The following is a 27,922-nucleotide window of genomic DNA, read 5'->3' as shown; positions in this document are numbered from 1 at the left end:
CAGATACAGTATAAAATGACAAAAACTTACCTGACTTTTTACCAAGTATCCTAATCCAGGAACATCCTGTATTTCTTCAGTTCACCTCCCACTTCCCCAATGAGTTCATGTTCAACACATTTTTCTTAGAGGTTCTGCAAACAAGGGGCCTGATTCAGATCTCACATAGTTTTACTCTAGTATAAGTGAGCTCTGAATTAGGCTCTCTGATTACCTAGCATGAATAATGTCCCTGGTAGGTGTTTCCCAATAGCTCCCAGCAAGTATTGGTTCAGAATTCTTATTCACATGAGGTATCCCAGATCAATGCCTGCAATGATTGTGTAATATGTGCAGTAATGCTAAACTCAAGACATCAAAAATCAGTAGGGACTCAAAAATCATGAGATGGCTCCAAAAATCATGGTTTTAGTCTGTCTTTTGATTTTTTAACGCCGCTCTATTCCTCTAGCTATGAGCATGTGATCACTTCACACTGAAAAGTCAACCTTTAAATGCAGGCTTCTCCCGCGCTGCGGAGACGGAGACTTCACTAACCATCTCTTCACCCCTACGAGAGGGAAAATGCCATTCATTTCCTATTACCATCTTGACCGAACTACAACACAACAGGGCATCCTGCTGCTTTGGGACATCTCTGTCTAGCACACAGCACCATTTCCCCAACTGCCCTGCTCCCACTGCCCCCAGACTTTTCCCTTTGAGTTCCAGAAGTACCATATTCTCTGCTCTCTCACCCCTGTGTCCTGCTGCCTTTGGACCCTCTCTCTGTTATAGAGCCATACATGAAGGCAGGACAGATCTGTTTTCTCAGCCCAAAGGTTCTCATGTACAGCTCTCTCTCCATGACTAGCCCTGAAAACTACAGGACAAGAGGAGGTTTTTTTTGCATCATCATGACAGTTCTTCTGCAGGTGCCAAAATCCCATGTCTCTCAATCATGTCACATGAGCTGGCAGCACTGCACTCCCACATACATGTAGACTAAAGTGATATAGAGGCCATCTTGCTTCATCCACACTGGCAGTAATGAAAACAAGGTAGCCATTTTGAATAAGAGAAAATTCCTGTGGTGGTGCTGTTTTCATGAGACAAGTTTACCTCCTCCACATCCCAGTACTACATGTATGGCTTGTGGTGTTGGGCACAGTCAGTGTATGTGAGGAAGTGCCAAATGTCTCCTCCAAAGCTTTCTGTTTCCTCAGTGCCTGTTGAAATCAATGGGAGATGAGTCCTCAGAGCTCACAGAATTGCACTCATGTGTCTACAGAGAAATTAGAAGCTTACACAATGAAAACATATTGAATAGCACAAGGGTGAGATTATCAGAAATACATGAGAGACGCTAACCAGCAAGCAGGCAGAAAAAAGCAAAGCTTTTCAGCACTCTGCTGGAGTAATAGTGGAGTCTGGGATTGAGGAGAGCTCTTGTTCTCCCATTTCCTTCCATTTCTCTGCAGCACTGACTGATAACAATTGTTTGCATGCACATGTCAGCCCATTGCTGCTTTTGATAAACATGGTGGCTTGTTTAATTCTGCTTAAAATCTTATGATGGAAAGGACCGAGAATGAGAGGTTATGCCAACCCCATGAGGGGATGGAATGCATGTCACATGAATGATTTCTCTCCTTTTCTAAGATGAATCGTTTCCATCCTGCCCAGCTAAACCACATGGAGAATACACAGAGCAGATCAGTTGGGATCTGCGAAAGAAGGAATCTTAGCCCTACTCAGTATGTCTGCACTTCAGCAGGGAAGTGTAACACTTAGCATAGGTAGGTAGATCTGTGCTCACTCAGCTCCTGTTTATACCAATGTGGCTATTGCAACATTGGAGACTGCTTGGGATAGCTACCCAACTCTAGGCTCACCTCACCTGTTGGGTCTGAACTGAGCCACGACCAGTGCCACCACTGCTATTTTTTGCATGCTCAGCTGAGCTGAGCTACTGTGGGTCTGTCTGCCTGCTCTGGAAATCACACCTCTCAGCTGCAGTGTGGACATAAGCACTGAATTCTTAAGGCTGCAGTGTGCCCTATGGCTGATGCCTTTACTACCCTCCTTGTGAAAGGTTTGGTCAGACAATTGACTGCTGTAGATCCTCTGACCCTGCTTGTCCCCTCTTAATGTAAGTTATGCTAGAGTACAATAAGGAATAATAGTGTGTGCACATGCAGTGGTATGTAAGAGTTCATAGATAACAGATAGTCCTAGGGTAATCAAGGGAGGTGCAAAATATAGGAGGCATATTCTGAAGGCTTAGACCTCCCCCTCCTCCCCCTCTTCTCCCCCATGCCACTGCCTACTTGTGATATCCACTTTAATGCAGACCAGAATTATTCTCCACACACTAACTTTTACAAAGCTAGCAGCAGGAACTAGAATACAAGAGGCTGGAATGAAGCCTCTAAAATATTTAGTCTTCTGAAGTGCCATATAGCTTCACTTCTAGGAGCAAGGCACATTTCCTAATAGAAACTCCAGTAATCGTTGTAGGAAATGCATCAATAAGAACTCATGTTTTAAAAAACTAAGAGAATGTTTCTAGCAAAATACGATGTTCTGCACCCCTGGTTTTGGGGGAAATAAGCTTCAGTGTGGTTTTTGCCAGACATCCGGGAAATCCAAAATAACTAGGGGTATGTCTACACTACCATCCTAGTTCAAACTAGGATGGTTAATGTAGTCATACGAACTTGCAAATGAAGCCCGGGATTTGAATTTCCCGGGCTTCATTTGCAGGTTGCCGGGCACCGCCATTTTTAAATGTCCACTAGTGCAGACTCCATGCCTGCGGCTACACGCGGCACGAACTAGATAGTTCAGAATAGGAAGCCTAATCCGAACTATCTAGTTCATGCCGCGTGTAGCCGCGGGCACGGAGTCCGCACTAGCGGACATTTAAAAATGGCGGCGCCTGGCAACATGCAAATGAAGCCCGGGAAATTCAAATCCCGGGCTTCATTTGCAAGTTCGTATGACTATATTAACCACCCTAGTTCGAACTAGGGTGGTAGTGTAGACATACCCTAGGAGAGATATCCAAGATGCACGGCGTGAATTTGTGATTTAGGAATGCAAATTCTTGGAATAAAAAGCATGTGGAAAACCTATAGCCACAGCTTCCATATCATATTGACTATGGGCTCTATCATATTTATAGTAGCCCAATGTCTGTGACTCAGTAACGCTGAAATGCTGGTTGTTCCCTCTGGGCGACACTGTTGCCTCCCTGGCTGTTCCCTCTGGGTGGTGCTGTTGCCCGAGTCACGTCCTTCGCCTCCCACCGTGGTACTCGGGGGTGCTGCATGGGAAGCGTGGGGACCAAACAGCCTCTTGCACCGCTTGCTCCCCCGCGGTGGCCTGGCTGAGCAATGCAGAAGTCAGCCGAGCACCACGGCGGGAGGCAAAGGGGGGCAGGGCAGTGACGTGCGGCATGACAGCGGCTCCAGGCCCTGCCCCCTGGCCATGAACATCACCTCCCTGCCCCCCTTCACCTCCCGCTGGGGCACTTGGATGACTTCTGTGCTGCTCAGCCGGGCCGCCGCATGGGAGCAAGGGGCGCAAACGACTGTTTGGGCACTACACTCCCCATGCAGTACGGGGATCGCCGTTTGGGCTCCACAGTCCCCCGAGTGAAAGGCAGGAGAGGGAGGAGAAGAGAAAGAGAGAGACAGAGAGAGATGCAGGAGGGTGAGGAGAGTTGAGAGAGAGGTGGAGCGAGAGACTGGAGGTTCAGGAAAGAAGACCGACGTGGAGGAGAGACCTGAAAATCCCGTCTTATGATGGGCTAATTGACTAGTTTGGCAGTAATCAGGCAAGTAAAATTAGAGTAAGGAATGTCTCCAACTTAAAATGGATTTAAAAAAGGCATGAAAACTTGTACACAGTTTACAAACAGTAATTAGTCATCACAGTGCTCCTGAGTCCTATAATCACCTGTGTATCCACCCTGTAGTGCATGGAGGTTAAGGGCTACATGCTGCACCCCTAGCATTGTGTACACAAGTGTTGCTTCACAAAAGATGTAGAGCTGAGTGATTGGTTCAAGGTCAACAGGTCAAGTCCATATCCAACTCAGGAATAAAACACAACAGTTTCTGTCTTTTGGTTCCAGTCACCCAGTCATATTGCTTCATTCCCACACCAACCTTCTGTTGTCTGTGTGACAAATTCTAGCTTTCTCCATCCTGACTCTCATTCTTGTCAGTAGTAAATAAATTCTTGAGTCCGAGCTGGCAGCACCCTCTCTCCAGTTGAGGAATGTATCCAAAAGAGCCTCTGGCAGGAGATGCAGAGAGATGACTTAATCTATTCCATCTTCCCCGCTCCTGAGGTAAAATCTAATAGGGCAGAATCCTCCTCCTCCTCCCGCATTCACATAACTGACTTTCTGCTCTCTCTGCAGGGTGTGGGGACAGCATCACCTGTGGAGGGTGAGGGTGAAGGGAGGTGCAGGTAAAGCAGCTGCACCATCCTGCACACCATGGAGAGAACTAGTCCCACCTGGTCTGCCTGTAAAGGCAGGGTTTTGGGAACAGGTCCAATGAAGAGCTGTGGCATCTGCAGTTGCATGAATGAAGTGCGCTTCCCATCCTGAGCAGAGGGGAAGTAGATGCTGTTGGAGTGGTGGCTCAGGATGGAATAGGGTGAGGCTGAATGACCTGTGTACTATGGAAATGTTGACTCTCCCTAATTCACCTGTTGATTACTCAAGCCTTCTGCAGGTGAGGTGAATTTGACCCTGTGTGTCAATTTTGTCTTAAATAGGCTGCAGAACTTCTGGGAAATGTAACTGACTGTTAATGGGAAAAATATCAGAAGTATTTTCCATCCTGCTATTCAAATTGTTCCAAATAATATTTTAAATAGATGCCCAGAAGAAAGGCCCACAGAAACCAGAAAGTGGAGGATTTTAAAGGGTAGCAGTCAGTTTCCAATTTTTCTTTCATTAACTAAAATTAAAGAAACTTTTCAACTGATGTATGGTAAGAGCTTCTTTCCTGTACTAGAAATTTAATTTCCCCCTCTCCAAATCTTTGTATTTATTGTCTGCTAAGTATTGATTCCTTAAACCCATCAGCAAAGAAATGGATCTTTGCATCCTTAACTGAAACAAAAACAAGTAACTCTCTCTCTCAAAAAAAAAAAGAGAAAAGAAAAGGTGCAAAGCTACCAGCCCTTAGAATAGCTGATTGAGCAAACAAAGTATAGCTTCTTTAATACATTTGAAAGAAATATGACAAAATCTGGAATATCAAGAAAGCAAAGAAAAAAAGACATGATCTCAAAGAAAATATGGCCTGTCTTTATTATAATAACCAACAGTCTAATTACATGACTTGTAGCCTATGCATTTATTAATGTAATACTTAACTTTGATTTCAGTAGCATGTAAGGGATTAGAAGGTTTAGCAGTTTGCAATAAAATGCAGCAACTTTACATCCTCAGCAGTCTGTAGGTTGCTGGTTCAAATCTGGCCCAACTCAGAAGTGACTGGCAGTCACTACCGCACAAGATGGTGACTATTCTCTATGAAATAGCTTGCTGTCTCAAATGCTATTACAGATATATTTTAAAAAATCATAGTCCCCACTGACAGTAGTGGTACTTTTGTTAGCAGTCTGTTAGGCCAGGAATGGAATGGCTATGGAAAAGTGAAGTGGGACATCTTGAAAAGCAGAACAGGATGAGCCATATGATCAGGGTGTTGTGGGAAAGTTTCCACTGCTCTTTGCAATAAGCTACCTGATCTGTACATCAAGGTAGGTGTTCTAGATTCTGTCTGGTACTTTTAATGAGCTTTTAATTCTTAAATAGAACAATGTAAAACACTCAAATAGATGTCAAGCATTCCAGGAGTACAAGGCATGCTGCTATGGCTGATCTCTAGGGACAATGCAGTAAGGCTAGAAGAGCAAAAATGTCATACATAACCCTGCTTCTTCCCTTCTCTGGCTATGTCTACACTACAGTGTTATTTAGAAATAAGATATTTCAAAATAATGCATCTATACACAAAATGCATTTCGAAATAGCATTTTGCTATTTCGAAATAGCGCATCCACACTGAGTGGACCCTGAATTGCATTTAAGGCTGGCCGGAACCAGTTCCGGCAGGGCACCAGCTCAGGACTTACTGTGTGGGGCTGCTGCCTGAGGCTATCTGAGATCTGTGCTTAAAGGAACCCCCCCCAGCCAGCCAGTTCTTAGGTTTATTATTTTTATTATTTTAAAATGTAAAGAACACAAACATGTTCATGCCAAAATAGACTGAATAATTGTATATGGCTATTAAATAGTCTGACAATGAAAAGTTTAAGTAAGCATTTGAGAACTATGCAACTACCAGGGAATCTGTTTCATTTCCAAATAGAAAAGCAACCTGGAAATTGCATATATATAGATTACATATATTCAGATAACAATTAATTCAAATACTAAGCCCCCTTCCATACTTACAGAATGGGAAGGATAAAAAGGAAAATTTATTTATATATATATATATATATATATATATATATACACTCTTCCCAATATGTAAGTGTGGAAGGGTGCTTATGTATTTGAACTAATTGTTATCTGCTTCACTTGAACTGAATCCATAAAAAGTTTCTTAAACCAAAATCAAATGAAATCTGTACATGTAAGAAAAGGTTTCTTTGGACTTTAAAAGGTTATAGACTGCTGACTGTGGGGATTGCAGCAGACGTTCAATAACATTTGAAGCTTCGAAGCTCGGTTTTTAATTTATTTTTTCTATTTACCCCTTAGAAGCTGCTTGCTGTTCAGCTGCTAATGCATTTCCAACTGAAATTTTGTAAACTATATTGGGCAACAGTCTCAGCAAGAATAGATTGTATAAGTAACAGTAATGGCTTCCTCCTGCTGCTGCTGGCAAGATGGGATTCTCCCTCCCCCATCAGATCTTTAAGAAATTGTATTTTAATCTTTGAGGCCAAAGAGCTCTTCAGGGTTCACACACTAGTTCTTCAACTACTAAGCACTTCATGAAGCATAATCCTGGTCACAGACTTGAAGGGAGCCTTTTCATTATTTTTATATTTTTTTGAGGTGCAGTGGCACCTTACTGATTTTTTTTTCTGTTACGAAGGAGAGCTTGTATAAACCCACTTTTTTCAATATAGAATTGTTGGCACCATGTTCTTTATTCGGAACCTTTATTAGAATTCCTTTATTCCCCTAAAATCTGGAAAACATAAGAGTGAGGCTGGGGTAAAGAAATGACCTGCTGCGGCCAATATTATAATTCCTGATTTCAAGGCTGTAGGGTACCCTCCTTTGCTCTTTCCTTTCTGAAGGTGACTCCTGCCAGCTCTGAGCTGACTAGAAGAATCCAAATGAAGGAAACATTATGGTCTCGCTAGCCTCACAGACTGCAGATTGGTATAACAGAGCATGCATGGGAGCTGGCCACAAAAGAAACAGCTTTTGCAGCGTGCACTTGGCCTTAATTTACCTAGATAAAAGGCCAGGCACTTATGCTCAGCAGAGCAATGTGATTCAAGCCACTTACTTTTATTTTCCCTTTTAATTTCCAAGTTTCTCCTCAGTGAGAGCAATATGGGAGGCTCAAAATAGCCATTGCTTTATATTAATGGTAACTCTACTACGGAAGCATGCAAATGCTGTCTCTCACCTCTTTGATATGTTCCAATGTTCAAGTTACTTGCTATTCAATTGCTGTTTCTACTTTTAGGTTTGCAAAAGTGTGGCTCAGTGGAAAAAAAATGTGTTTGGAAGACTCTTACTTTGGTTTGGTCTGCATTACATCTTTTCAAAATTAAATTAAGACAACTATTAAAATCTAGCATTAACGGCCATATTCATGGGTCACCTACGCCCTAATGCACGGTGTCTTTTAATAACGTGAAAGCAACTTAAAGTCTCAGTTGTAAAATAGTGTTGAATATTTTGGATTACATTCAATATCTTAAATGGGGGGGGGGGGGGGAAGGTTCCAACAATTGGCTAGGAAAATTGCACTAGTTAGGTCTTTCTTTCAAGAGAAAGATTGAAGTTGTCGATCTTCCAGGGTTCGAATGAGAAGATCTAGTGAAGACACGCTAATTCAAATGGAGAGGTGCGCTCCAGTTGATGCCGGTAGTCCTGCTTCCACGAGGAGCAAGGGAAATCGAACTGTGAGTGTGCTTCCTTTGACTTCCTGCAGTGTGGACAGCGCCAAAAGTCAAGTTAAGGTACTTTTACTTCAGCTATGCAATTAACGTAACTGAAGCTTGCATCTCTTAATTCAACCTTATCCCATACCTCAAGACACTAAATTTACTTAATCTTTCTGTAACTTCTCTGATGGGTTTTTGATGGAGATCCAGTATTAAATCAAGCTAACTACTACTTGTGAAACTTTGTATTACCATAGGCTAGGTTGATATTAAATAGCTTTTTTTGGATTTTGTGCTTTCTCATTGGCATTAGTCTATCTGTAGAGTGGTATGAATATTTACTATACATTTGGGAGAGTTTGTGCATCTGTCTGTCTGTCTGTGAGTCTTGTCTGTTCAAGAATGTCTCCTGAACAGTAAGACCTAGGACCACCAAATTTGGTAGGCAGCTTCCTCTGATGAGAACTTAAAGCAAGGTAAGGGTCTGGTTGTTCCAGGACAATAGGATGTGCCTGGAATGTGATTGTTTCTTATCAAAAGAAAAGGGAGGGCAGTGATAGGAGGGACAGTTACACTCCAAACTAACTATTGGGGGTTGTAAGCACCGAGAACAGTTATACCCCAGAATGAGCAGAGGGGGGCAGCAAACAAGCTTGCCTCTGCTTCCCCAAGAACCCCAGACAGCTGCAGAGCAGCTGCCAGCTGGCCAGTACAACCCTTGCCGCCCTGGGACAGCTTTGGGGAGCAGCCACAGCCCCCCACTTCTGCACCTCCCACATCCCCAGTCCCCTGCCCCAAGCCCTCTACATCTCCAAGCCCCTGCTCTTGCTCCTGCACCCTCCACAACCCTAGCTCTCTGTCCCAAAGGACCTGAGGAATGCCAGGTAAATCTTCTGAGATATTTCCAATTGAGACTGGAATATGTTTGCAAAAATGGAGCTATAAATAATAATAAGAGTAAAACATTATCAAGTAAAATGAGCAAAAATCATGTGAAAGCCATAAATGAAGTGTGTGTAAAATTGTTAATTTAAGAAAGTAACTTTTTCACACTTTGACACTTAATTTAATTATAGTTTACCGGAGGAAGTGATACATATTAATCAAATGTAAATTTCTAGATGTGGTTAAAAGTTATCGCATAGTCTGTACTGATCTTTTACCAGCAACTGTCTCCTAAAGAAAAAATGTTTGCCTTTAAAAGTCCTGAAATTCAATTGTTTTGATTGTCATGAAAACAGCATACGAGTAACCTTCACAGGATAAGCATTGCAAACAACTAAGGTTTAAAAGGATTTTACTATTGTTCATTAGTAGCCCCAAATGGCCAGATGCTTGCCTAGCATAACAGAAAACACCCCACCTGAGGCAGAGCAGGTAAAATTAAATTAGTTAATCTGATAAACTGCTCCTGGATGAGAGTGAAGAATTATAAGACTGATCGATGCCGGAATCCAGCTGAGAAGGAACAGGCAGAGCTGTTACATAGCCAGGAAGTTGGCAACAGAAAGAGGCTGCATGGGAGGAAGTCTTAAGTCACTCCCTAAGGCTATGTCTATATGGCCATTTTTTTTTCAGAAAAAGATATTCAAATTGCAAACAGCAATTTGCGTATCTTTTTCTCCTTGTTTTTGTTTTGGAAGAGGCTTTTCCGACATTTGGCCTGTCTATACAGGGCCAAATGTCGGAAAAACCTCCTATTTCAGAACATCTCTTATGCCTCATAAAATGAGGAATCCAGGGACACTTTTTCCTGTACCTGCTTTTTTGGAAACTCTTCCGAAAAAGTGGATGTATTTCCTGGACGCACCAGAGTTTTTCCAGGATACCATCCCAGAAAAACTCTACAGTCTAGACACAGCCTAAGGGAAAAGGAGGGGGTGTAGAGTGTGATAGAGTTAAGTAATCTGCCATTATTTCCTAAGATGGGGAAGTTTGAGCTGGTAAACCCAGAATGCAGGGATCTAGAAGATGAATGAAAGTGCCAAGGAAAATAGCAACAGGGCATGGGAGAAATAACAGACCACAGTTGCGAGATATAGTGTCCCTGGACTGGAACCTGAAGCAGAGGGCAGCTTGGGTTCCCTCACCTGCTAATGAGGCAGTGGTGCAGACTACGCAGCAGAATAGAAGACTGACTAGGACAGACATCCAATAAGACTTTGGTTCCCCTGAAGGGGAGGGCTAGTGACCTGGCCAGAGGGCCAAAGACAGCGGTGGAAGTAACTTAAAATTTCTTACAGGTACTGTCCTATTGCAACTCAGGTCCCTGCCAGCTCTTTAAATAGCTCCCTGCTGGCTTTTGCTGCAGCTCAGCCAGCTCTTGCTGGAGCTGTGCACCAAGGCACATCCACTTTACTCTTACTAAAGGGCTAGGCTACAGAGAGAGTATTCTGAGTCAGAGAGAAAGGGAGAGAAAGAGAGAAAAGTGTGGCAGGGCACATGAATGAGCGGCAGAAGCAGGCACTGGACTTGGAAGGATCCAATTCACAAAGCACGCAGAAAGAAATCCTGTTGTGGTGAGTATACCCCATCACTCTCTTCTTTCAGTACAGATTGGAATCTATACCCATATAAGGAAAGATGTATTTCTGCTCATAAAAGGCATCAGCATTTTTTTAGCAAACACCATTAGTTATCTTCAGATATATTTGATGTTGAAATTTAAAAAAAATGAACAGAGATGTAATCATAAGGGAGTAGTCCCCTGGATTTTCAGGACTGAGTTCATGTTCTTTAATGAGATGCTCATCATGCAAACTTCATGGGTCAAGTGAGGTTCTAGGATCCTACATGTATTTGGCAAGTTAAAGAATGTTAGGTTACTTCTTGTAAATAGAAGCAGGTATTCAGTATTTTGTCTACCATAAGTATAATTTTGATGACTGCATTACACTTACAAAGGCTGTCAAATTATCTTGTTAGTAACATGTGACAGCTAAGATCTCCATAGTTGGTATGCCAAGATAAGGCAGTCACTGTAAGTTTGTCAGATGTTCTTCCTTTGGGCTTGCTCATGAAATACAGCCACCATGTAAGTTATTAAACTACTGCTTCAAACTATTATCAGTGTAATGGTTCTACTGACTTTTAATATAATTTTCAGAGGAAAGCTCATCATGATTTGTTAAAGCTAATGGTCACTGGCACTGATTACATAAACTTGTTATTGTGTTACACAAAGGTAGATGTTCCACGTTGCCTAAGGAATGTAAGAAATATGTCATTGGAGTGTATCTTTTAAAGGTCCCATTGTACAGAAACTTTGCTGGTGACTCTCACTAATTTGAGATCTGTATTATCTCCTCGTTAAAAAGGTGTACACCATGCTTTGAAATTTTGCTTTAAAAGCGGTTCCTTTCTGGCAGTTGATCCTGATGCACTCATATGCATTAAAAAGGGTTACAAGAATGAAGAGCTTTATGAAGCATGTAATTAGACCAAACATGGTAGGAGGAAGACAGTGGGGGACAGGTAAAAATACTATTGATGTGAGATTGTGGAGCACTCTTTATCCTGAAGAAACTGGCAAAGTGGTGATGAGGGAAAAGATGGAAATGTGTTTACAAACTAAGTAAAAGAACTGGATTTTGATATTAGAGACTGTATCTTGACTATAAAAAAGTGTGGGATTTTTACATCAGGATAGAAAACTTATGATAGAATTTTACATCAAGATGTCAGGTGGTGGCAAGGCAGAGGTAAATTTTATCTTGATGCAACTAGTCAAAGTAAACCCCAGGTTGCACCATGTTGAGGTGACAGGAAGATATAGAGTTGACCTCAGGGTAAAATTGACCTGTGCTTTCTCTTCTCTAGAGTTTTCCATTGAGATAGCTATCTCAATGTTAAAAAAAAAAAAGAAAAAAAGAAGACACCTCTTTTTTTTTTTTTTTTTTTTTTTTGCAGTGAAGACAAAATTGAAGTTCATTCTGATGCCCTTTTTTAACAGAATTTATTATGTTTAGACTTATGAATAAGGCTACAGATAGTTTTGTTTATTTTTTGTTTCTTATCCAACTAAAGACATTTTTTATTTTAGTTTAAGATGGGATAGTATATAATTGCATGTATTTATTTATTTTAAAAAAAGCATTGTCAACTGTATAATTGATACAGATGAATGCATAGGCAAAGACACAGTTCTTCTGTAATGATATTCCTGTGCCCTTTGGTTCATCTCTCTGAGGGTATTATTTCTGGAGTAATTGTATGAAATGGAATGGAGACTTGAATATTTCCATAAAACAACAACTTTTTAGTAAAAACTAAATTTAGTTATCACTGATGTTTTAGCCTTATGGACTATCAAATATTTTTTATTTTACATTTCCTTAAGCAATTATAAAAAAGGAGTAATTTGTCATTGAAGCTGTGTGCGTGGGTTTTTTTTGTTTTGGTTTGTTTTTGGTTTGGTTTTGGTTTTAGGTCAAACTGAAGGCCAAGGAAGTAGCCTATTGTTCATAGTTATAAGGCAGAGAGGATTAAGTAATGACATTCTTATTAAATGTTTGATGAATTAAATGTAATAATGAATTTTCTTTTGTTCTTAGCTATGGGATACACAATTGGTAATCTATAACTTGCCATATAGATTTATATGCATTAATCATTTTAAAGAAAAACAACTATTTAATGGTTAAATTTAAAAATGTCTCCATGAAATTAAATGTCAGTTCTTTGCATTTTTCTTTGCCCAATATACCAACCAATTAAAAATTGGCTTGCCAACAGAAAACGTCATGTAAGTGGCATTCTGCAGAATAGAACTGATCCTACAACCAAGATTACTGTAAATCTTTATGTGGCTTTATGCAAAAACCTTTAAAACTTTTTATTTGTTTTGGATCAAGTTTTTAATGGAAGCCATGATGCAGTCACAATAGCTTGATACTGTCTTATGAAGGAGGTCAGAGTAGACAGTTAGTCAATCATCAGGCATCTTTGTGTCCTCTAAAATTTATCAGTTTGATACATAGACAGTTACAGGGCACAAACACATGACCAAAACAACTTGGCCCAAGATCACCAAAAATCACTTAAAATTAGGCTCCTGGATCTCTAATTAAGGGTAACAGTTTTCCAAGGTTTTTAGAAGAACCTGTGCTGAACTTTCATGGACTCTTAATAGGATTTGGGAACTTAATTCATTTAGGGACCATTGAAACTTAATTCATTTAGGGACCTGTTTCTAGGCTCCTAAATAAATGTGTGTAATTTTCAAAAAATACTGAACACCTGAATACTGAAATTGCAGAAACTTATTGAGGAGTCTGAATATGGATTTAACAGCCTAACTTTAGGTTCCTGTGTTCAAAATTCTGGTTTTCGAGTCCGGCTCTCCTGGTTCTGCTGAATTCAGTGGAAATTTTGTCTTGGACTTCAAAAGGAGTTGGACTTTTACCCTAGATGTCCAACTCTGCAAGTACCCACACTTCCCGCTACTTTCATAAGTGTTGAGGGCACACAGCACTTCACAGGACTGAGTCCACCTAAAATGAGGCCTAGCTCTGACCTTGAAAGATCCTTTGTATGTATTGACTTGCAACTGTGCCAGATTCCCATAGAAAGTGTCCTGGAATGTTGCTGGAATATTCCAGGAAAGGAGTTGGGAAGAGGAAAGGGCAGAATGAGTTGAAAGGACTTGATGTTTGCATATCATCATGATGCTAATTCTCGATCAATGGGAAGTATTTCTTTTCATCATTCTTGGGACAGTACTCCAGCTGAGAAGTTGTCATTCACCCACATCTTGCTGAAGCTGATTCTAGCATTTCTCCCTCTCCCCCAAAAGTGTAGAACAATGCTGTGGATCAACAATAATCCAAGTTATTGGACAGTAGTCAGCGTTAGACTATTCACTAGGAACAAGGGGGCTGACAGAATTGCCAGGCACCTGGGAAGGGATGAAGACTCAGGCGGGAGGGAGCTAGCCTCTCCCTGCCAGCCCTTCTGAGCTGCCGGAGCATAACACCTAGGCCGTCATGGGCGATTTAGAGGGCCCAGGGCTCTGGCCATCACCACTGCCACAGTAACGGTGGCCAGGAACCCTGGGCCTTTTTGAATTGTCAGGCCCCAGGCCAGTTGCCTCCTTTGACTCCCCCTGTAAGTGGGCCTGACCAGAAGTGGTGCAGTGAAAAAGTGGATATACTGGGCTAGTGTTCTCACAGAGCAATGTCTCTATCAGGAGATGTGAAACCATTACATTACATGGGATTTGAGTGCTCCAGGAGATCTAATTAAGAGGAAAGGACTTTTGTTTAGATACCTGTAAATGCAGGAGTTACTTTCATAGCTGCATATGAACGTATGTCCCCCCAATCTCATAAATAAAGGGCCATTTGGCTATTCTGGTAAATCACTGCTCAGTGAGCTTTATTTATCTTTTTTACCTTGAAATTAGTTAAACAACTTTCTGCCATGCCACCCTGTAGGTTGTTTCCTAGTTAATTTGTGTGAACATTTCTTTGCCTTGAGGTAGCAATAAGGTGCTGATTGGTTTATCAAATAATACATTCCCATCATTGAAATTTGCCCAGAGCATGGCACGTCCCCATCAGAAAGAGGAGTATAAAAATATAAGGTGGCCATTTAGTCTGCTCTTATCTTCCTGTTATCTTCCTGAACACTTCAAATATTTTGGAACCCCACTGATTCCAACGGCAAAGAGTCTTTACTTTACACTGGGGGGAGGAGGGTGGGGGAGAGGAGGTTAGCTCATTTAGTGAGATCTGCACTGTTCCTGTTCAGCCTTTATATTAGTGTCCCCAATGCTATGAAAAGTGGCTTAGGTACTTGAATTTTAGGCAGCTGGAGAAACAACTTTCAGAGTAGCAACTGTTTTAAGGAGGAAGTGCAATGTTGAGTACACTATGTTTTTAATAGAGGACGATGCTGCCAGATTTTAATAGCATATAACTTCTTATTTTGCACTTAAAGCCTTCATGATTTTTCACTTTACTTGATTGATTGATTTTTATACTCTGTGTGGGTTGTGGTTGTGGGGGAGGGGGTTTGTTTTGTTTTTTTAAGAAACTACTGTTCTTTATGCTTGCAGTGCAGACACATGTTAATTACTTAGCTTCCCAGTGGTAAAGATGGCAAATTTACAGATGAAGATGGCTACAAAAGTATTGTAAAAAATGGAAGTTATCAGGCATCTTAAAGTGCTTTATAGAGCATACTAACTACACACTAGCACCAAACAGTGTTTATATGGGCTAAGCGGTAGCCAGTTTGCTCTCAGCCATATTCCGCATACTGTCAGGAATTCAGTTAAACATCTGAGGAGAGTACAAAGAGATAAACAGTTAAGGATAATTTCCCAGTAAAGTTGCCATATTGTGAGCAGTATTGGTATGAGAATGTGGAGCAAAGCTGGAGAGTTATGTCATCCAGACTGCCAAAAAACCCACTTTTGTCTGTTAATCTTCAATAGCTTACAAAATTAAGGTGATAGCTGATTTTTTATTTTCCACGCATTCCTCAGAACATCTTGATATCTGTTTTTGATAAGATTATTTGATAAAGGTAAAAGTGTTGATGTAATGTACTTAGACTTCTATGAGGTGCTTGAGTTAATACCACACAGTGTTTGGATTAATAACATTAAAACAATATAAAATTAATATAGCACCTATTAAATGGATTAAAAACAGGTCTCAAAATGTAAATCTAAATGGGGAATCATCATAGTGTGGGAGTGTTTCTAGGGAGTCCCACAGAAATTGGTTCTTGGCTCTAGGCTATTTAACATTTTTGTCAATGACCTGGCAGAAAACATAAAATCATTACTGGGAAACTTGGCAAGTGACCCAAAAATCGGGGAAGTTGGGCATAAGCAAACAATAAGCATTTTAATACAGCTAAGTGTAAAGGTATAATCTAGGAACAAAGAATGTAGACCATACTTATACAATGGGGGATAGCAGTGACCCAGAAAAAGATTTGACGGTCATGGTTGCTAACTACTTGAACATGAGGTCCCAGTATGAGGCTGTGGCTAAAAGAGCTAATTCAATCCTGAAATATATAAATAGAAGAATCTCAAATAGGAATAGAGCGATTATTTTACCATTTGTATATTGCACTGGTGCGACTACTGCTGTAAACCTGTGTCCAGTTTTAGTGCCCAGAATTCAAGAAGGATATTAATAAAGGGGGATGGTTAAGAAACAGCCCATGGGAATGATTAAAGGATGAGAACCTGCGTTTTAGTGGTAGACTCAAAGAGCTCAATCTCTTTTTTAAGCTGAAGAGAAGGCTAAGGTTAAACAGGTTGATTTACCTTCCTCATTATGTGGGGAGCAATACTGGTATTCTCAGTCTGGTGGAGAAAAGTGTAATGTTGTCCAATGGTTAGAATTTAAAGCTAGACAAACTCAACATGGAAACAAAGCATATATTGTTATTGGTGAGAGTAATTAACCACTAGAACAATTTACCAAGGGCTGTGATGGATTTTCTATCACTAGCAATTTGTAAAGCAAGAGCGGATGCTTTTCTGAAAAGATCTGCTCAAGGAATCATCTTGGGGTATGTCTAGACTGCATCCCTCTGTCGGCAGAGTGTTGCAGATTAGGCAGGTCGACATTGCAAATGAGGCAGGGATTTAAATATCCCGTGCCTAATTTGCATAAAAATGGCCACCACGTTTTGCCGACTCAGCACTTTGTCAGCAAAAAGAGGCAGTCTAGAGGGGGATCTGTCAAGAAAGAATGCCTTTTTCGACAGATCCCTTATGTCTCCTGCAAGGAGGTTTACAGGATCTGTTGAAAAAGGCTTTCTTTCTCGACAGATTCCCCTCTAGACTGCTGCTTTTTGCCAACAAAGTGCTGAGTCGGCAAAACATGGCAGCCATGTTTATGCAAATTAGGCACGGGATATTTAAATCCCTGCCTCATTTTCAATGTCGACCTGCCTAATCACAGAGGGATGCAGTGTAGACATACCCTGGGGGAAGTTCTGGGGCCTGCCTCATATATGAAGTCAGACTAGATCATCACAATGGTCCATCCTAGTCTTAGAATCTTTGAACATTTGAAAATAAGTTCTTCCATTTTTGTGCCTTCAGGATTGTAGTGCAAATAAATAGCAGGCACAGCAGGTATCATTTGGACCTGATTGTTCATGTTAAACACCCAAGTGACTGCCTGTGACTTCAGATAGTTGTGGGCATCAAAAGAGAGACCAACTTTTAAAAGTCAGGCCTCAAACAATAAGAAACCAGTCCTCATTTAGTCCTAACTCAAATAGCACTGCCATTGCAAACTGTGTGTGTGGCTGAAGTAAAAATGTTAGGCTCAAAATATAGTTTGGATTAATTAATTTGCCCCCTTTTTAGGCAGAACCTATTGGGAAGGAATATTTATTTAATAAGGCGAAAGTTTGTTGTGCAGTCTATAAAAATGCAAAACTCACAATAAAGTCAATAGGTTAGCCTGATTAAGCACCAGAGTATTAGGCCATGCTTGTGTGTTAAAAGCAGGTGTAGCCATTCATGCTGCTGCATTTGTGGCCTTTATAAGGGGAGCTTGAAATGAATTATGGCAAGAGAAGAGTGTTCTTGGATTTCTAGAAGTGTATGGCAGTGGTTGGCTTATTAGCCAAGCTTTCTAAGATGTCTGGAAGAGAGAATATTGGCCAAGAGAGTGCATTTTTTAAAATACTTCCTTTCCTTAATATATATAATTTCAGCTGAATTGTTACTGGAACATAGTTTTATAGATTTATATTAGAAACTTATTGGTTTTTCTGGCAGATATCACCAAAAGGAACTCCTGCTGTATCACGTGAGTTGTGATGGAAGCATTTTAGTATTTTGAAACAAAGATCTTGAAAAGGACGGTTTTCCTCATTATGTCAAATTCATCCATGATGTAACTAACATTTTTGTTATGCTAAGGACAAATCTGGTCCAATGTAATTTGTGAAACCATAATTTTTATGTTCATATGATGGTTTTTCTCTATGTGTTTTTCATGATGGGTGAATTTTTGAAGAGGTTAATGGGGGAACTTTTGTACTTTGGAACATATTTCCAAATGAACACTTAATTCAATAGCATTTCCTGGGTGTGAAATCATATTCTCAGTGTACAAAATAAAATAAAATAAAACCCCCATAAAAGTCCATGTCTCAGGCAGTACAGAATTTTTCATTTGAGTTTGTGAAATTGGCCATACCACCTCTTGAACTTTGTTTTTTGTTTGATTTGTTGCAACCTTTAAAAAAAATAGCAAAAATACAAAACATTTTAAAATGGAAAACCAAACTGCATGTCCTGATATTACAGAAGCCTTCAAAACTGGTGTTTAGGGGGAAGATGCTGCCACATCTGAAAGGTTTCCTGGGACCCTGCTTTCTTGGAGGCTTTCATGACATATTAGTATAGTCAGCGTTCTGAAGCAAAATAAGAGAGTGCAAGGAGTACTAGACCTGATCTACACTACATAGGAAGACCTAATTAAATAAGAAGTAAATTACATAGCTGGAGTCGACATATCTTGAATTGTGTTTCCAGCAAATGCTTCTGTTGGCTTCTTTTTCTCCTTGTGAGGAGCAGAAGTACCAGCACTGATGGGATGACCTTTGAGTTCAATCTAGTGGATCTATACTACAGCCGCTAAATTGAACCAGGGAAAACTGAGGTAACGTCAATCTTCCATGTAGTGTAGTCATGCCCTTAGAGTGTAGCAATCTGAGCATAACACTAGGGGTAGAGAAGTCCTAAATTCTAACCAGGCTCTGGACAAAGATTACACAATTGGCCAATTTTTTTTCAGACTCATCCCTTTCTTTTTGGGTGTCCAAACCTGACATCTCTAGGACCTCATTTTCAGTTTGTTCAACTAATGTGTATGCAACACCTCTGAAAATCAAGTCCTAGATGTCTCAGGTTAGGCATCCAAAGTGAACATTTGATCTTTATCTCTGCATCTCAGTTTCTCTGTCTCCAAAATGGGGATCCCACGAAGCCACATGCTGTCCCAGAGAAAATACACATTTTCTGTCTGAGTTCTGTCCTGGGGGAGCTTTTGGATCTCTCTATGGTGGGGATTAAGTGAAGTGGTTACAGGGCTTTTCAAGGTGAAGTCTGTCATGTGGGAGATTGCAGCAGCAGAAAACTGGCTTGGGAGAGACTTGGTCAGATCAGAAACACTGGTACTGTCCTGCTGGAACTTCCACTTGAACTGATCTATTTGCCCTACTCAACTGAACTCCGGGTCAGGGCAAATGTTTACAGCACTTTCTGAGCACGATTCTTCAGGGTTGTGGAAGGATCAGCTGGTAAAAAGCTGTAACCAGCGGCTGGCATGAAACTCATCCTATGACTCTAGCAGCAGGTAGTTCATGATTGCTTTGATTTACAGGACCCTAAATCTCAGTCAGATATATTGCTTGCTATTGGCAAAATGGCCAGAAATTAAGGCATAGGGCTATGTTTAGATGGTAAACCCCTTGGGGTTCTTACTATGTGTTTGTACAGTGCCAGCACCCTGGGGGCTGACCTTAGCTGTTGCAGCACAGATCATACATAACTGGTGTACTTAATTCAATAGCATTTAAGCATCATGCCTCCAATCTCAATATTCCCGTTTAATTTGCTCTGCAAGGCACTGGTCAGAAACTAACTGGGTGCAATGGAAGCCATGTTAGTGAGAGGGAAAGCTGAGCCCTTTCATGGCCTCTCACCTGGAACAACACTTCTGGTTAGGTGAGCATCACAGATTGAACCTGAACCATTCAAGCTCCAAAAAGCCCAGCCTTCCATCACTTGGAGCTAAACGACCAAGTGCATCCAACTGGAGTTGGAACAGGCTCTGTAAGATCCTTTGTGGATCAGCTGCTGAGTGGGACAGACCCATGTTCTATATGTATATTGTCAGTTAGCACAGCACCAGTGTGTGAGCATCTTTCTTGGAAATGCTTTCCTGTTTGGATTTGGTAGCTCATTACATCAGCCTGTTCTAATAAAGGAACAAATAGAGGATTTTTGGTGGCCTTTATCATTATTTACTCTTTCAATTACTGTATTTATTTCTCATTAATATGGTCTCAAGGCCTTGTAATTCTGAAAGGAATGGGGGTAAAATTAGGGACTAGCAGCTGGTTTTGATAGGGTGCAGTGAGCAAGTTAATGCTTACCAAACATTTGAAATCACTTTTCAGTTTCTGAAATCACTTTGCAGCTCTTCAGCTCTTTTTTTTTTTTTGGGGGGGGGGGGGGGGTTGCCTGTTCTTTATCACATTAATATAATGCTGTGCAGGGAAATATTGCATTTAAGTGTTATGAAGTCAAGCTGTTATGCTGCATGTGTGTGGTACAGAGTACAATATATTTTTAGTGTTTTCAGCCTATAATTATGTATGTTTCACTGCCTTTCAGAAGCGTATTTGTCAAGGGAAGAGGTTATGGTTATATAATGTCAGTTATTTTTGATAGGATCAAATGCATTTTACAGCTTTACTAAGTCTCACTTTGCTAAAGCAAACCTGACTCATTTAAGCTTCATCTGAAGATAATGTTTAGTTTCACTATGTAGTGGAATTATTTCATAGTACTAATTTTGACTGATCTTTCAGATTATTTCATCTAAATGATTGCTTGTGGGGAGGAGCCATAACATCGTAAACTTCCAAATCAGACCATGTGCATACATAGGCAACCTTGCCAGGATAGAGCAAATCCTACTGGATCTTTTGGTGCCAAAAAAGGTCAATCAGGTGGTGGTTATTGCCTCTGGCTGGCATGCCCAAAAGCTGTAATGATCTTTTACCTGCAGCTGAGGGGCCTCTCATAGAAGAAAGAAATTCTTTCTAACCTTTCAAGCAATCAAAGAAAACCAAAGATATAATTTCCCCATCTGATTCTTACACTGATCTATAGAAGCAAAAGCATCACCAATGGGAACTCGCTTTTGTAAGTGTAATCCATATAACTGAATGATCACTGCAGACAAGAAGCTAAGAATCATTACAATACAAATGTGCCACGTAAGAGATCTGGTAAGTTCTGAGCTTTATATACTAGCCTGAGACACATGACTTGAGGTCATAATTACAAAAGGTTAGTAGTGGGGCTGGTTGAGAATTTCTAGGCAAAGTTTTTGATCAGAAAATGCTGATTTGTTGAGACCCAAACTCTTCACAGGAAAGGGTCAGTTTATGTGAACTTCCCACTTTCCGTTTTTTTGGAAACATTTCAAAATTGTCAGCATCCCATAATGACACTTTCTATGTCTCATTCAAAATTACTTTTTGTGTTTTGAAATTTCAGGTAAGCATTTCCTCTCTTTCTTTTTTTTAAAAAAAGCTTTGGATCAAAATTAAAATGCTTCAGAGTTATTGAAATGTTGTGATCAATGTAATCCATAATTATTCTTGAATTCTTGGTTTACAAAAATTTTCTAGACTTTAACTTTTCATCCAGATTTTGGATAGGAAAGATTTTTGGGTTTTTTTAAGCCTCCATAATTCTTATGGGACAAGAACATTGTTTTCCAACTCTTATTAATAACTTTGATAAATGCTTGATAGGGGGTGATATCTACATACTCCTGTGGTGGCTGGTCTCCCCTTTTCCTGTCCTTCAGCAAAAGTCATATTTTAACTTGGCTAACTGATAAGCTAATGATGATGGAGGATGGTGATCAGGATATTGGATAAATAACTGTCATTTATGAGTATTTTGCTGCTCATAAGTCAACTTTTTATTGTCAAAACAATTCTTTCTGGAGTGACGTGGTCAGATGTAGAATGTGACTTTGTCATGGGGAATCTATTGTTTGTTGCCCCGGGGCATGGTACTTCCGACAATGTATAAGCGTGGCAGAAGCTTTAGAGTCAACAGATACAAAGTATCACATAGGAATTAGTTTAAGAATTATTATGAACTGCTCTTGCATCGTATCCTTGTCCACAACATTTAGCCCCTTCAGCTTAATGCAATTGATTATTTTACTTTTGAGATCAGGAGCCTGTTGGTCTTTTATTTTGTGAAAACCTAGCAAAGGTTCATTGATTTTTTTTTCTCTAGCTGGTTTGTTGTTTTCATCAGTCAATACTGTCACATATGAAAAATTGGACTCAGCTGGTCAGTCTTAGCAATGTCCTGGTTGGTGTCTGTTGTTACAGAACCGAGTGGCAATGCTTTATTTTAATTGAGAGCATCACTTTTTTTGGATTTCCAAAGTATTTTCCAGCATTTCTCTGTTGGATATATTGCAAAAATCAATGGATATATTCATACATTGTTTAAATACAGGATAGTTTTGGCCTAACTCTTCTAAAAAGTGGTAGACATTTTCCACTGTTCTCTGCCCCAGCAATTTTTTTTTTTTTTTTTTTTGTCTATGAAGAGCATATCTACACTGCAATCAGGCCTGCCAATATGGGGAAGTCAAAGGAGACAACTGTCCCAGGGCCCAGCGATTCTGAAGGGTCCAGGGCTCCCGGCTGTTGCCACTACTACTGCTGTTGTGTCTCCCAGAGCTCTGGGCCCCTTAAATCATGACTGTACTGTACTGCACAGCACACACTGAGCAACTCTAAGGGCTGGGGGACCAACATGACATGCTCCAGAAAGTGCTGAGGGTTGGCTGCCCTAGCCTCACCCATTCAACCTAACGCCCCACCACTCCCAGAAGCATGGAGCCATCTCCTTCCCCCCAACCTAGCGGCCAGGTGTGGCTGTCAGCTCCCCTGACTGCAATCAGATACCTAAGGGACTGTTTATCTGCTGTGCAGATGTTCTGGCTTAGGCCCAGACTCTAGAACCCTATGAGCTGTGAGGGTTCCAAAGCTCAGGCTGTAGTCCAAACTCCAAATACCTACCCCCAATTAAACAGTTCCTTAGCCTGGGAGTTTAACTGCAATGTAGACATATACTGAATGCCAGATTATACATGACCAAAGCCTCACAACTGAAACATCTTTCCCTAGTTTCTGAGGGTATGTCTACACTACCACCCTTGTTCGAACTAGGGTGGTAATGTAGGCAACCGGAGTTGCAAATGAAGCCCGGGATTTGAATTTCCCGGGCTTCATTTGCATAAAGCCAGGCGCCGCCATTTTTAAATGTCCACTAGTGCGGACTCCGTACTGCGCGGCTACACGTGGCACAGACTAGGTAGTTCGGACTAGGCTTCCTATTCTGAACTACCGTTATGCCTCGTGAAATAGGAAGCCTAGTCCGAACTACCTAGTCCGTGCCGCGTGTAGCCGCGCGACATGGAGTCCGCACTAGCGGACATTTAAAAATGGCGGCGCCCGGCTTTATGCAAATGAAGCCCGGGAAATTCAAATCCCGGGCTTCATTTGCAACTCCGGTTGCCTACATTACCACCCTAGTTCGAACTAGGGTGGTAGTGTAGACATACCCTAATGTATTTGTGCTTCAAAACCATTGACAGTTCTGTGTAAACATTAGGCATCTAACAATGCTTTTAAGCAGTCTGCAATAAGGAAATATGTACAGAAGGGCCCTCTATTCTTGTGGGAGCATCCTGAAGCATTGTGTAACGGTTGGCAAAAGGAGTACATAGGGAACATGGCTGATGTGCTACTCTTTCACAGGAAGAAGTGTTCTTCAAACACTCTCCATACCAGGTTTGGAGCTTATTTTGCTGACTTGTTTGGAAGAGGGTCAAGGCCATGACACTGACCTTTCCTTAATCTGGGGAGGGTGGCATCTGCATTAGAACATGGACACCCTTACCCTTGACTTTGATAGTGCCCTTTGTGAATTTCTAATCTGCCCTCATTTCTCTTTACACTCCATTTTGTGTCCTGAAAGAGCAGATCTCAAGCTCCAAAAAAAAAAAAAAAAAAAAAAAAAGACTCTCACCTGGAATTTCCTTTGATACAGACAGAGAGCAAGCAAACAAGAGGAAGCAAGTATGAAAAAGAACAAAAAATTCTGTACTCTCTCTGTAATCTAGACATAGCCTAAATGCCATCATTTGGGTATGCTTTTCAAACCATACACTAAGGCTGTGTCTAGACATCTGCTTTTGCGGAAATATCATCTGCTTTTGCGGAAAAACTTGCCAGCTGTCTACACTGGCTGCTTGAATTTCCGCAAGAACACTGACGGTCTCATGTAAGATCGTCAATGTTCTTGCGGAAATACTGTGCTGTTCCCGTTCAGGCAAAAGCCCTCTTGTGCAAATCATTTGCGCAAGAGGGCCTGTGTAAACAGCACAGTACTGTTTTCCGCAAAAAAGCCCCGATCGCAAAAATGGCGATCGGGGCTTTTTTGCGGAAAAGCGCGTCTAAATTGGCCACGGACGCTTTTCCACAAAAAGTGCTTTGGCGGAAAAGCATCCTGCCAATCTAGACACGCTTTTCCGAAAATGCTTTTAATGGAAAACTTTTCCGTTAAAAGCATTTCCGGAAAATCATGCCAGTGTAGACGTAGTCTAAAAGTATTATCATGTTGATTCATCCTTGAAAATATGGAAGCCAAATGTGAACCTCTTCACTGTGATCTAATTACATTGTCTTTCTCAGATGGTTTCCTTATTAACTTAAAGGTTATTACTGCTTTCCTCATACGCTGTAGTGCTTATGTATGTAAGATAAGTGTTCTGTTGCTTTAAGCTGATGGTGGCATCACCATTTATTATTTGGTTTCTTTCAAAGCTTTCTCTCCTTGTGGAGTAATTGTTATACCAGTAAAGGAGTGAAATGTAGTATGTTTGCAATCTGCAAAAGCTTTAAATGGCCTGTGCCTCACAACAGGCTCTGGAGCTGAATAGTACATAGCAACACCTATTTCTATATAGAAGAGAATAAAAGGCAAAGTACATTAGATGTGTACACAAAATTGCATATTTGATTCAAAAAATGTGAAAGTATATATTGATTATATGGCATTAGAGTGCTCTAGGTTTTCAAAGACATTCAAAATAGGACTTGCTCAAGATCAATAATAGATTTTATGCTCCTGACCTAAAAAAAGTAGTAGTGCCATATAATTCAAAACCAGACAGCTCCTTGTACATCTCCTTCGTATCTGTTGAGATTTCCTTATGCATCCCTTATACATCTTTTAATTCTTCTGGAACCAACATCCTTTCTGCTAGAAGACATCTGTAGCAAAATAGAACAATTTTCTGAAGGGTAGCATCAGTTGTCCCTACTAACATCGCTTTACATGAAGCACCCTTTTAGACTGGGTCAAATGGCTATGCCCATTGTATCATCAGTGTGAAACCGAGGCTCTTTAAAGATTTTAAAACAAATCAATATGGGATGGAATGTTGTGTGTTCTGCTATCATGTCAGTGTATTTGTCTAAGTTTGGATTTCACGTTAATTAGAGCAAGATTGATGCATTTTTCTCTTCCTGCAGATTGATTGCACATGGAGGATGTCTGAAACTATATTTCTTTGGTGTAATCCTTTGCAGACCTGTTGCATCCCGGCTTATTTTTCATAAAGAAGAACATCTGAATTACTATTGTATTCTACATCACATTAGCAAATGGAGATACATAATTTTTCTCTATTAAAGCTACATATGTTTGCTAGGTTTCTAATACAGCGCAGTGAAACTCTCCACTGTTATGATAGCTTTGTTTATAAGTGTACATAGTACAAAGGCTTTGCCTTTAATTTTATAGCAGGATAAAACAGCTAATCTGTTTTGACATGCTATCTAAATGGCACACCAATCAGTATACGGACTAACTCATCCATAAGTCATTTCTTTTATACACATGTACTGGTGTGTCCAAGAAAAAGAGTTATATTGGCTGCAAGAGTTTGAATAATAATGGTAATTAAAATGGCGAATTGAGGGTCACCACATTCATCCCACATATCAAATCCCCTTTCAATGAGATCAGTTCCATCAGCTGTCAGATTCCATTAAATATATCCCCCAGACCTACTGACCAGCTGACAGTAGAGAAACTCAAAACCATACACCCACTATTAGCATTATAAAATGTGAAATCAGCTGGAAGGAATGATAGCAGAACTGAAAACAAAATAGATGAAAATCTGTAATGCCTCAGTGTCTTTCTAAATAGAAACCCCAAAGAGTTAAAATACCTCCATAAAATACTGAAGTAAAAACAAAGGTTGTCACATTGTTTTCTTCATAACCTATAATGATTCTTTTACCTTTTGTTAATGCAAGATTTGCATAAATGTTTCATGAGGTTAATACAATGCATAAACTGAACAGTTTATTAAGCAACATCTGTGCTGTTTTCTCAGATAATGCAGTGTTGTTTCCAAGTCACTGAAATATAACCTATCATAAGGTTTTGGTTGTTAAAATACTTGTTTTGCAAGGACTGTGATCACATCTGACATTTTTAGCAGATGCCATAGTAATACAAAAGAATTCCTTAATATGAGAGTGCGTGTTAGCTAGCACTAGGAAAAAATGAATAGTGTTCTTCTGTAGCGGTATAGTTTAAATGCGATGTGTAACATGTTGGAACATATTGTTTTGTGTCTTCTTTCAGATAAATACCTCATTTATTTTAAAACTTATTGCAGTTACATCTGACACTTTGTGCGAGCAAGACCTTCTTATCATTGTTTAGTGTGTTTTGACTTTGTCGTAAAGTCTCTTTATGATTTTTTTAAATCAAGGTATTACTTATGATGTTTATGGTACATACTGGAATATAGAAAAAAATTGCTAGGCTGCTACAATTTTATTATGATATTGGTTCCATATGGGACTCTTTAAGGGGAAAAAAAGTTATGAGACCAATAATTTTTAATGAAAGTTGGCTTAGCTCTTTAAGCAGGTCATGCAGATAAAAAGTAGGCATGTGAATTCTGTAACCGTAGTCTACATTTTCTTTAATCCTTGCCAAGAAAAAAGAAAGTTTCAATTAAATCAGAACTTAATGGAGATATGTTTTATATTATTGATTCTACAAGCAATAATTTGGGTATTTGCCTTTGACCACATGTCTCTGAATTGATCTTCACTGGCAAATATGAAATGTCTATTAAGTATGGAATTCTACCTGCACAACACCCCTACTCTTATTTTTGGTTCTTGATTTGAAATATTAGTTGTAACATTACTTCAGATTAAATTGGTAATATCCTGGCCATTGGCTTCAGTGGAGCCAGTTAGGAAAAAATCCAGATTTTATTTTGGCAATCTATATTAGTATAATATCAAGCAGTTATGACAAAGGATGCCAATGCCCTTCACAATTTGATACACCTGTCAGTGTAGAGTGGGCCCAATTCTGTATTGTTCATCCAACCAAAACTCCCATTGACTGTTTGTGTTTAATAAATATCCCATGGAAATATGAATCAGTATGCCAATCTGCTGTGCCAGCTAAATTCCAGTTGTGGTAATTGTTTTCTCTCTACCTAAATTCTACTTGTGTTTTCAATTGAATATAGATTTCTTCATTTCCTGCTTTACTCTGTTATGCAGAGTTGTTCTGTGCTTTTAAACAGCTGTCACAAGGAACAGTAGATCAGGCAATATATAAAGGAGTTGATGCACTGAAATGTAGCCACTGCTGGAGCAGAGCAGAACAGCTGATTGTAACAACTATAACAGCAAAGTTTAGTAAACAAGTTCTGAAGTCCTTCTCATAACAAAACTCTCATTGAAGTTTTGGCTGAAAGACAAAAAATTAAATACTGTACCTGGGTGAAATGTGGAATGCAGGTGAGTACAGTGGCATAATTACCTGGGTTAAGATTTGGGTAGGACTTCATTTTTAACTCAGCCTCTGGGTGCACCAGGAATGCAGGATCAAGTCTCTTCTATGAAGAAT

General features: G+C 40.2%; 1 long non-coding RNA gene across 1 annotated transcript in view; it reads left to right on the top strand.

Moving 5' to 3' along the window:
- The window catches only part of LOC112545473 (uncharacterized), a 59,160-nt gene extending 31,544 nt beyond the window's left edge, over positions 1-27,616 (top strand). The window contains exons 2-3 of the long non-coding RNA XR_012906824.1: positions 8,061-8,223; positions 25,504-27,616. This is a non-coding gene — a long non-coding RNA (uncharacterized LOC112545473). The remainder of the gene's footprint in view (positions 1-8,060; positions 8,224-25,503) is intronic.
- Positions 27,617-27,922: the final 306 nt, after the last annotated feature.

This window comes from Pelodiscus sinensis, chromosome 12, assembly GCF_049634645.1.
Source record: "Pelodiscus sinensis isolate JC-2024 chromosome 12, ASM4963464v1, whole genome shotgun sequence".
Taxonomy (NCBI): Eukaryota; Metazoa; Chordata; order Testudines; family Trionychidae; genus Pelodiscus; species Pelodiscus sinensis.
The sequence above is the reverse complement of the archived record's forward strand: the minus strand, read 5'-3'. Positions and strand labels throughout refer to the sequence as shown.